This window comes from Dermacentor silvarum, chromosome 3, assembly GCF_013339745.2.
Source record: "Dermacentor silvarum isolate Dsil-2018 chromosome 3, BIME_Dsil_1.4, whole genome shotgun sequence".
NCBI classification, from domain to species: domain Eukaryota; kingdom Metazoa; phylum Arthropoda; class Arachnida; order Ixodida; family Ixodidae; genus Dermacentor; species Dermacentor silvarum.
The window spans coordinates 129373537-129384246 of NC_051156.1; positions in this window are offsets into that span (position 1 = coordinate 129373537).

A 10710-nucleotide genomic window follows, 5' to 3' on the forward strand; every position below is an offset into this window, starting at 1 on the left:
CTGGCCGTGATCCTGGTTGATAAGCACGAGAAGCGGGAGCCCATGTGAAGCACGTCTGCTCTCCACGGCCCCCTAGCGGAATTTTTTTCACCACGATAAGGCAAAATATATATATATATATATATATATTTGACAAATATATCCGGAGTCCTCGGAGTAACCCTATACGGCGTACCAAAACCACGATCTGATTATGAGGCACGCCGTTGTGGGCATTTTGGCCACCTGGGGTGATTCAACGCTTACCCAATGCACGGAACACGGGTGGTTTTGCATTTGCCTCCCATCTAAATGCGGCCGCCGCGGCTGATTAAACTCTTTAGCGCCCGGAATCGTTTGACAGCATTTCATGTAGAAGTTGAAAGGGTTTTAGCCTTCATTCAAGGCAAGAAATAATCACGTGCAAATGCCACGCCAGCGCTCCTTTAATAAAAATGGATTTATTGTGATCAGAATAAAATAAAAAATACTAATTACCGAGTTTACGTTTGCAGCTGACTTTGATGGCACTTTGAGCGGCAGGTGAGAACAATACGCTGCCGTAGAATACATCTCCCATACTATAGAAACAAAATGAAAAATTCCGACAAAGCTCCTCTCACAATGACTGCTGTCATTAATGTGAGCAGCGTTGAAGCATTGCAGATGCACGCTGTATTTATGAGGGCACTTATTTGGAATTTGTAGAAGTCATGGATTAATTCATCCGTACAGATATTGATTCCTTCCGCTATATGCGACATACACTGTCTACGGTAACGGTGCACTTTGCTATGACACATCATTGCCAGGACCGGCCTTGACCATGACGGCTCGATGGAGGCCGCATGACGACGATGCCGTCACAACGATAGAAAGGAACGAGAAATGAGGGCGATGGAATAATCATAATCCAATGACGTTATTGAAATGAAGAGGACGGCATGGACACAAGGGGGTGGAGACGTGTGTATCACGCCGATGACAATATGAGGATAACTATACGACGACGACAGCGTGAAGAAGATGTTCTGAAGAGAATCCGTTGGCGAAGCTATAGTGACAGTACTGGAACCACCGTGGCGGCATCATGACAAACCCTTCTGAAGGTGTTTGTGTTCTGTCTGCTAACACTTAAGCCCCCCCCCGCTCAGACGAAAAATCAGCCTTGTGCAAGCATTTGCAAACAACATTTTGCTGATCAGTGCTAGCCATCGGTATGATTGAAATATTTGCTTGATAAGCTTGCTCCTGAATGACCTTCAGTTGGCGAACAGTCATCCCTTTAATCAACCTTATGCCACGTGACAGAAAAGTCGCCGTTTCGCCTGAAAGACGCAATATTGATTGCGATAGCGAATTCGGCGACAGGTATACGAAGTAAGGATAGTAGTTTTGTCGGCCATATAAATATGTAAATATTCGCTTGCTAACTAAAAAATTCGCAGGAGCCGAAGCATCGATGGCGATCGCAAATTAGTAGATAGCTATACAAATTAAAGATAGTAGTTTTATCGGCCGCATAACCATGTAAACGTTCGCTTGATAACTAAAAAATTCGCTGTTCCACCCGAAAGGTGAAGTATCAATTGTGATAAAAAATTAGTAAATAGCTTAGCTGTACGAAGTAAGGATAGCAGTTTTATCGGCCGTATAAAGCTGTAAATAATAAATTATTAAATAAAAAATTGGAGGAAGCTTAAGCTTCCCCTTTATGAGTGGAACCCGATAGCGTTATCGGGACCCGTTCGCATCGCAACGCGCGGATGTACGTATGGTAGAAATGCTGGACCAGCGGTTTGTGTTTGAGTTTCCTCGTAGCAGAATTAGGTTTTCTCGTACATTCAAATTACAAACCGACGCCGATTCGTAAACAGTCCAACGGTTAATCCCACGCCGACTGGTAAAGTCGTAATTTGCCATTTTCCTGACGGATTTCACTGTGACAAATTAAGTTTTTGTTCACCAATACCGTGCACCACGTAGAGGGCCTGCGTGGTCGGGGTGGTTGGGGATTTTCTCCGCCACCCGCATCGCACGCCGGTTGCCGACGCCGGATTTTCTGCGACACGGGGCCCTTAACGTTGTCGCGTTAATAAACAAGCACGGTGTCAGCGGGCGCACACGTAAACATGACCACATCACATCTCGCTCGATGACCGCGGAAACTCGTGAAAACATTGGAATGACAAAGCGCGCCAGCGGCAGCGAGCAAATTGACCTTCGCGCTGGCTCTCGCTTCAACGCGAACTAAACGTCGAAAGCACAGAGCATACGAAGCTACCGGCCCTCGGCGAATGCCCTTTGTCCCCAGTCGCAGATCGCTTTGAAGATGAGGCCCCGCGAACGCACACTTCGTCCGCATCCCAGATCGCTTTCAAGATAGCGCCGTGAGCAGCAGCCGCGGAAGCTGAACGCATCCCCCCCCCCCTTCCCCTCCCGTCTCCGTCGCCTCCTCCCGGCGACTCGCGCGTAAACGAAGACCGCGTGCTTCCGGCCGCCTTCCTCTCTCACGTGCGCGAGATTAAGCTGCGGTTGCCGGCTCACCCTCGCACACACAGCGCACGGCGCGCGGCGACGATTTTATCGCTGTCGGACTTTAAACGGAACATCACGGCCACGATGACGGCGACGGCAAAAATGTGCTTGGAGGGTCCATGTAGTTGCTATCGCAATAAAAACCTTGGGAGTGGGGTCCTACCGTGAGTGACGCCGAGCGTGAGAGATATCCATACGATGCTGGACGCCACGGCCGAACACAATACGCCCGCCCAGGCCAACATGCTTCCGATCGTCATCACGCTCAGCGGGTTGAGGCGCTCGAAAAACACAGCCACTAGGAGCCCTGCAAGAGACAAAATCAACAGACTTCAGCAATTGATCTGTCGCTGAACATGTTCACTACGACAGCCACAGAATGTTACAACGAAAATCGTTCTGAAGAAATAAATTACTCGTTATGATCGCAAAGCCATCTTCTTCCACTACAGTATTGAAATTTGTGGCCTGGGAAATAAATGCACAGACTGATGTAAGGTCTGTGGAACACTATCAGAATATGTGAGGTACCCAAAACGTTGCACGAATTACCAAGAGCTAATGCTCCGGGATTTCCCAGTGGTCAACGTGCCAAGTGCACACTGCCACAGTAAAGTGATTTCAAGTCCTGTGGTTGGGTAATTTTGTTCTTCACACTTGTCAACGGGCTTTGCCGATGTTGCTATCCAAGAGCTAATGTGTCAGCGCAGCTTATATTTTTCAACCACTGTTATGAAACCTTTGAGTATCATGCGCTGTTTCAATAGCACGCCTGTCGGCCATGGAGATATCTATGAGCCAACATTAAAAATAGAGAGAGGTATAAGGTCGTGATATGTTGCTTCACGGCGTAGAATTGAGATGCACTCCATGGCGCTCCAGTGCCGTGCCATGTAAGCCGGTTAGCTGTGGCTGGGAGCGCCCGCACTGCGAGCAATGTTCGTTTTGTTGATCCTATGTAGATAGTGAGCGTGAAGATGAGGCCTGACAGCTGCACAACCTCAACACTAGCGAAGGTGGTCGTGGCTATTAGTGTAACCGAAAGGGCGGACAATCGGAAAAATCAAGCCAAGATTCGCGCTTTTAACTCCTGCTTCACAAACGGAAGCTTAACTTAAACTCATTCGGTCAAACGATGCATCAGCCGCTTGACCACATCGGGACAGGACGCCAGTCAAGCAGACTTTAAAAATCTGATAAGTAGCCGCTGTATCTTCTCTGAGCGTTAGGTATTTGGTGCCGGTTGAGAAAATTAATGATATAACATCCGAAGGGCTTCTAGAATGTCACATTTTATTGTATTTATTTATTTAACAATACTGTTAATCTCACACGGGATCCTAGCGAGGAGGACACATACATGAGTACAGTGTAAGATACCTAAGACAGGTATATGAAACACAATGCAATGCAATTTTACAATAATTATCCATCAAGTAAACTGTGACAAATATAAAGGACGTAAGTACATCGAACACAGTATAAGTAAGCAAAACAAAACTGAGTCAACAGAAAGAAAGGGAGCACAATTTTTGAGACGCAAGTGCGAAATCAGAATACAGAGAACGTAATACAGTTTTCAAATGTAGAAAATGTGGTGTAAAATGAGTGATGAACAGCTATGCACGTATTATTTCCTCGACCAACAGTGAGTGAGTGAGTGAGTGAGTGAGTGAGTGAGTGAGTGAACTTTATTGGGTCCACAATAGACGCGAGTAAACTCGACGTCACCTGGCTAGGCCCACTCGGGGACCATCAGGTCAAACCTGATGGCCCTCTCACGGGCCCTCTGGACTGCCAGGATTTGAGAGATCTGATCCTGGGCCTTAATAAGCATCATCATTTCCTCTTGGGTGAAAGGGGGACCGGCAAATGCGCAGCCCCACAGGACAAGCTCGAAGTCCGCATAACCACCACACAGGGGGCAGTCCGGGCTTGGGAACCGTTCGGGGTACATTGTGTGCAGTGCTGCAGGGCTTGGGTAAGTGCTGGTTTGTAGAAGTCTGAGAGTCACTGCCTGGGCCCTGCACAGTGAGGAGTGCGGCAGAGGCAGAAGTCTTCTTGATAGGTAATTGTGTTTGCATATCTCGTTGTATGAGCAGAGAGGCTCGGGTCGCCCTAGAGAGGACGCATTACCCGGCGCACGGTCAGTCAAACCTCGTGCAGCCGAGTGTGCCTCCTCGTTGGGGTTGAGCGAGGCACCTTCAATGTTTCCAAGGTGCGCATGGAACCAGGCCAATGAGTGATCTTTGAGGTCTTTGGCGTTTTGGATGATACGTAGGGCCTGGGGAGCCACCATTCCCATCTGAAAGGCCCTGATAGCGGTCTTGGAGTCTGAATAAATTGTGTCATGTATATCGTCCGTCAATGCAAGAGCGATGGCAACCTGTTCTGCAACGCTGGAACTAGAAGTGCGGATGGTAGCACAGCTGATGATTTTCGAATCACAGTTGATGACCACTGAGGAGAAGGCTTGTTCTTGAGCGTACGAAGCAGCGTCTACGAAGCATGTTCGATCCTTGTTCAAGCGGGCACTGGCAAGCAAAGCTTTACCCCTGGCTCGTCTTCGTCCTTCGTTGTAGGTCGGATGCATATTGCGTGGCATCCGGTGTATGGAAATCTTGGATCTTATGTCGTTGGGCAGCTTCACAGCGTCGGGACCAACGACCGTGGGGTTACGTCCCAGCATGCCAAGTATGGCTCGGCCCGCTGGCGTGCCGGACAGTCTGACAAACTGAGAAAACTCTTGGGCTTCAACAATTTCTTCGAACGTGTTGTGGATGTCCAACTTGAGGAGGTCTTCTGTGTGCGTTCGGACGGGAAGGCCAAGGGCAAGCTTGAATACTCTTCTGATTAGGGCATTGATCTTGTTGCGCTCCGACACCAGCCAGTTGTGCATAGCCGCCGAATAAGCGAGGTGACATAGCACAAATGCGTGGATAATCCGGATCAGATTGTCCTCCCTGATTCCGCGGTACCTGTTGGCGATTCTTCGGATCAGTCCGACGGGCGCTTTCGGTCTTGGAACAAATGCGTTTGACAGCGGCTCCATTGGCCCCGTTAGACTCAATAAACATTTCTAGGATCCTGATAGTGTCCACCCGCGGAACTGGGGAGCCGTTACCAGTGAATAACGTAATGTGGCTCTCCGTTGCTGGCTTCCAGGACCGGTGAGAACCACCTCTGGGCCTCTTCTTGTAGAGTAAGAGCACGGATTTGGTGGGCGAGCACCTTAGCCCAGTGGGGATGAGATACCGCTCCGTCACTTCGATGGCCTCTTGCAAAGCACCCTCGAATTGACCCTCACATCCACTGGGACACCAGATGGTGATGTCGTCCGCGTAGATCGTGTGGTTAATGTTAGGGATCTTGTTCAAGGCCTTCGACAGGTTGATCATGGAGATGTTGAACAGCGTCGGGGAGATCACCGCTCCTTGAGGTGTTCCCTTAGGCCCAAGCTGAATTTCATGGGTCAAAAACTCGTCAATCCTGAGTCTAGTGGACCTCTAGGAAAGGAAGGAGCGCACGAAATTGTACGCCCGCTTGCCGACGTCAAGCTCTGTCAGGCTCTTGAGAATAAAGGCGTGCGATATGTTGTCAAAGGCCTTTTCTAAATCCAAGCCGAGAATTGCCTTAGTGTCCGCGGAGGTGGAGTCAATGATCTGATGCTTGATCAGCCTCATGGCGTCCTGAGTCGAGAGCCCCGACCGAAAGCCAATCATGTTGTTAGTATAGCATTCGTTAGACTCGAGGTGGTCAGTGAGGCGGTTAAGCATGACGTGCTCGGCCATCTTCCCTACACATGACGTCAGGGAGATGGGCCTTAGATTGTCGATGCTCGGCGCCTTGCCTGGCTTGGGTATGAGTACTGTGTAGGCTGCTTTCCAGCTCTTGGGAGTGTGGCCGCTGCGCCAGATTTCATTCATCCTGTCTGTAAGAAACTCGATTGAGTCGTCGTCGACATGCTTCAGCATTTTGTTGGTTACCCCGTCGGGCCCAGGGGCAGATCTGCCGTTGAGGGATGCGAGAACCCGCTTGACCTCAGCCACGGTAAAATCCTCGTCCATCGATGGCGCGTCGCGCCCTTCGTACTCGGGAAATTGGGGGGGGGGGGGGGCATTGGATCGTCCGTGGCCGCCAGGTACTTGTCTATGAGCTGCTCCGTGACCGCCTCATCTGGAGTCGAGTCGGTGGCTAAATGGACAGCTTTCACCAAAGCTCTCTTCTGATTGGACTTGGTGTTGCCATCGTGCAGTAGGTGCCTGAGGAGTCGCCAGCTTTTACCCGTCTTGAGGTGGCCCTCCATCGAGTCGCACAGCTCGTCCCATTGCTGCTTGCATAGCACCTTTCAATGAGCCTCTATCGTACTGTTGATTTCGGAAATTTTCTTGCGTAGTCTTCTGTTATGGCGCTGAGTCTTCCATCGCGCGAGCAGTGCCTGCTTGGCTTCCAACAGATGCGCGAGCCTACTGTCCATCCTGTCCACCTCCAGATCGGTTGTCACCTCCTTGGCGGCTCTAGCCACATCCTCTTTTATCCCGTCGCACCAAGAGTCTAGGTCCGTATCCTGGTTGAGGACGCGCTCGGAGCGGTTGGCTCGGTACAAGTCCCAGTCAGTGAACTTAAAGGTCCTCGTCGTGTTACGGGCAACCTTGATGACCACTTCAATGATGCAATGATAGCTACCGAGGTCCATGGCTGTGTTGGTCCATTTGGCGTTTTCCAGGTTCTTGACAAAGGTGAGATCCGGAGTCGTATCTCGGCACACCGAGTTCCCTCTCCTTGTCGGAAAGTCTTTATCGGTTACCAGCGTAAGATCTTCCTCCGTTGCCGTATGCCATATGTCTCTACCATTCTTCGTATTGGTGCGATAGCCCCACGCCTGATGCTGGGCATTGAAATCCCCCATGACAACTAGAGGTTGACAGCCGGCAAAATGAACAGCCTTCTTAAGAATACCACCAACCCTGGCTCTGTGAACGCTAGGTCTGCAGTAAACATTGAGTATGAAGATACTATTTCTTCTTAAGCGCCGCTTAGGGGGGTTGACAAGGAGTTCGGTCATGACGTACTCGACCCCATTGTCCGCAGGACCGAGGTCTCGCTGAATGCACGTGAACTTTTTACTGACCAGAGTAGCGACCCCCCTTCCCCCTTCAGTGGAAGCCACCGTTAGGAAACCGAGGAGCTTGATGGGTGATGATGTGATCGTTTCTTGCAAGGCGATTATTTGGGGTTTGTCCTTTACGCTTTTTAGGTATTGCCGCAGGGTCGCCCGTTTGCTGACAAACCCTGCGCAATTCCACTGCCACATTGTTATGACGTTAGTTCCGTTATCCATGATTGGGCTTGGGGACTGGATTGCGAAAGTGCCGCCTCCAGGATGGCACCCTTCGTCGGTGGGGCAATAACGCTGTGCAAGTTTGAGACTTGTGCTGTCGATGTGCTTGGCAAAAATCCCGTGGCTTGTCCCCTCCAGCCTAAGTATTCTCGCGCTGAGGGCGACCAGGCCTAGCTGGGGGTGCGCGATCATTTCTTGTACGTGAGAGAGACCTGTCTGTATGTTGGAGATGGCATTCTTGAGCTCCGAAAGGAGTTCTACCGTCTCGTCTCCCCTCGAGTCATTCAGGGCGCGACACTTCACTGCAACTGTCTTGGGCGGGGCCTCCGCCGTGTCCATAGCGGCGGGCTGAGGAGCTGGCGGTGTTAGCGCCAATCTTCGTATTTCGGCCATCTCGGCGGCTAGCCGACTGATTTCACGCTTGAACTGAGCGTTTTCTTTCCTAAGACTATCATTGGCACGCCTAAGCTCTTCGAGCTTGTTCGTGAGACGCGGGTCATGCGAGTCCTGGGAGTTGGACGCCTGCGTTTGGTTGCCACGGGCCCTATCGGCCCACGTTAGAGAGGACTTGCCTTTACCGCCGGTGGGGATCTCGGATCGTGGCCTGTTGGACGAGTCGCTCCCGGTGCCGGACTTGGAGCGGCCTCTAGAGCTGGAGCGCGCTGGAGAATGCGACATGGGTCGCGATCTTGAGGCAGAGTGACTTCTGGAGACCCGTCGGCTTGTGGATCGGCCTCTCGAGCGCGAGCGTCTTCTGCCCCTAACGCTGGGGCTCGATGAGGCCCGCGGATCGGAGGATCGAACAATCGATGGCGTTGGGAGCTGCTCTTGCTGTCTGGCACGCTCGAAGCGTCGTCGACGAACGATGTACGGCGTCTTAAATCTATGCGCACATTCTTTACCCGCTGTAAGGTGCGGACCGCCGCAGATCTTGCATTTTGGGGTGCATTGGTGCTGCTCATCGGGGTTTGGCATTCCGCATCCCCGGCAGACGACGTCGCTCGGTGTTGGACAGACATCGTCGCGATGCCCGAGTCTTCCGCAAGCGTGGCATACGTCCACTTGCTTTACATATAGGGAACATTTCATCAAGAGCGTTCCGTACCTGACAAAATTCAGTACCCGGTGCCCGTCAAAGGCGATGATGACAGTCCCGGTCTGAGCGATTCTCTTGGCTGCCAGTGCTAGAGGGTTCTTCTGGTTAACAATCTTGCCATCTATCGTCGCTGGGTTGTCTTGTAACGGTATACCACGTATTACCCCCTTGCACGTGGAGTGCGGGGCTGTCTCGTACGCGCAGAGTTCGTGGACCTTGCCTGAGATGAGGATTTGCTTGATACGGCCGTATCGGTCGGCATTCTCCCGTCTAGGAGTGCTGGCCACCATGATGTTTTGCTGTAAGTTCGGGCACAGAGTGTCTTGTGAGAGCTCATCCTGGCTGAGGCCGGCGGCTGCAAGTATTGCGTCAGCCACCGTAGCCGCTCCAATTTTGGAAATATCCAGTCCACCTCTTGGTCTAATAACAATCTTCATGTCTTCTTTGGGAAGAATCGGCATTCGGCTTGCCCTAATAATCTTGGACTTCAGCGCCGCGCCACTAGACTTGTTGCTACGGGGAGCCGAAGGTGTTGCCACGGCGTTCGGATTAGCTGCCCGCGATTTGGCGCCAGCTCTTCTGGCGCCCGCAGTTTGCCATCCCTGGTCTTGAGTAACTTCCTCCGGGAGAATATTTTCTCCCTCTACTTGATATTGCATCATGGTAGCGGACGAGTGGTGCCAAGCCGCCCCGGAGGCCGCCTGGGTGGCCTAGATGAGCTAAGCAAGGGCGTGGTCTCCGGAAGCACAGGAATGTCCGTAAATTGGTGAAAAGTCACTCACTGTGGCAAAAGAGGGTATCCTCGTGGCCCTTACAAGTTCACTGAAAATATTTGCACAAATAAACATGGACACGCGACGATTAAATACTAGAAAAAGTTGGAAAATGCAGGAACCGAAGCGAACGCGTCTCGACTCGCAGCCGTCTTCTTCTTCTTCCCCTCGACCAACAGTACAACAGTTTCCGAAGTCGGAGTTCTCGTGACTGAATTGTAAAGCTGGTTCCCCTCTATGATTGTATAATTAAAATAAGAGTATTTAAAACAGCTCTTGTTGTACCTGTGTTTAACAAGGGATGAAGATGGTTATGACGTGTAGGAATTGTACGTGATAAAGAGATACCTTTATATTTGTCGATTTTTATTTCGCCATGAATTAATTAATACAAAACCTTCGGTCAGGCCAGTTTAGTGCGATTTTGTACGGTTAACATAGCATCGTGCTTTAGTGAGCTAGTTGGTGAGTGAGTTAGCTTGTACTTGTTAAAGATAGACCTTAATACGTTACTCTGTACACCGCTTCGCTTCTGCCTAAATTAGAAACGCCAGCACTCGAATATCTTAATTTCTCAGGGAACTACGTTTTCCGCGTATAGAAAAAAACTACATTTTCCTTTGAACACTTCCCGCCTTGCTCTGGAAGGAGCTTTGGAGGAGCTCTGGCGCCGTCCGGACCATCAAGTTTATTGTCTAGGCCTACGCTGGAGCCAATATTTTGGTCATAACACTTTAATCATATATCCAGGAAATTAGGTGGAACAATGGTTTACCGGCCATTTCGCTGGTTGCATCGATGAGTGTGTCTGGCCAGGACGCCGCGGAACGACACACCCCAAATTCTTCCATGATGCTGATATAGAAAATGCCCGAAGAGCGGAGGGACGCTGAGCCGAAAAAAAACGCGGCTGCAGCAACAATGGTCACGTGCCACTCCTTGTCGGTTTCGTACGTGCGGCCTAGCAGTTCAGCTGCAAGAAA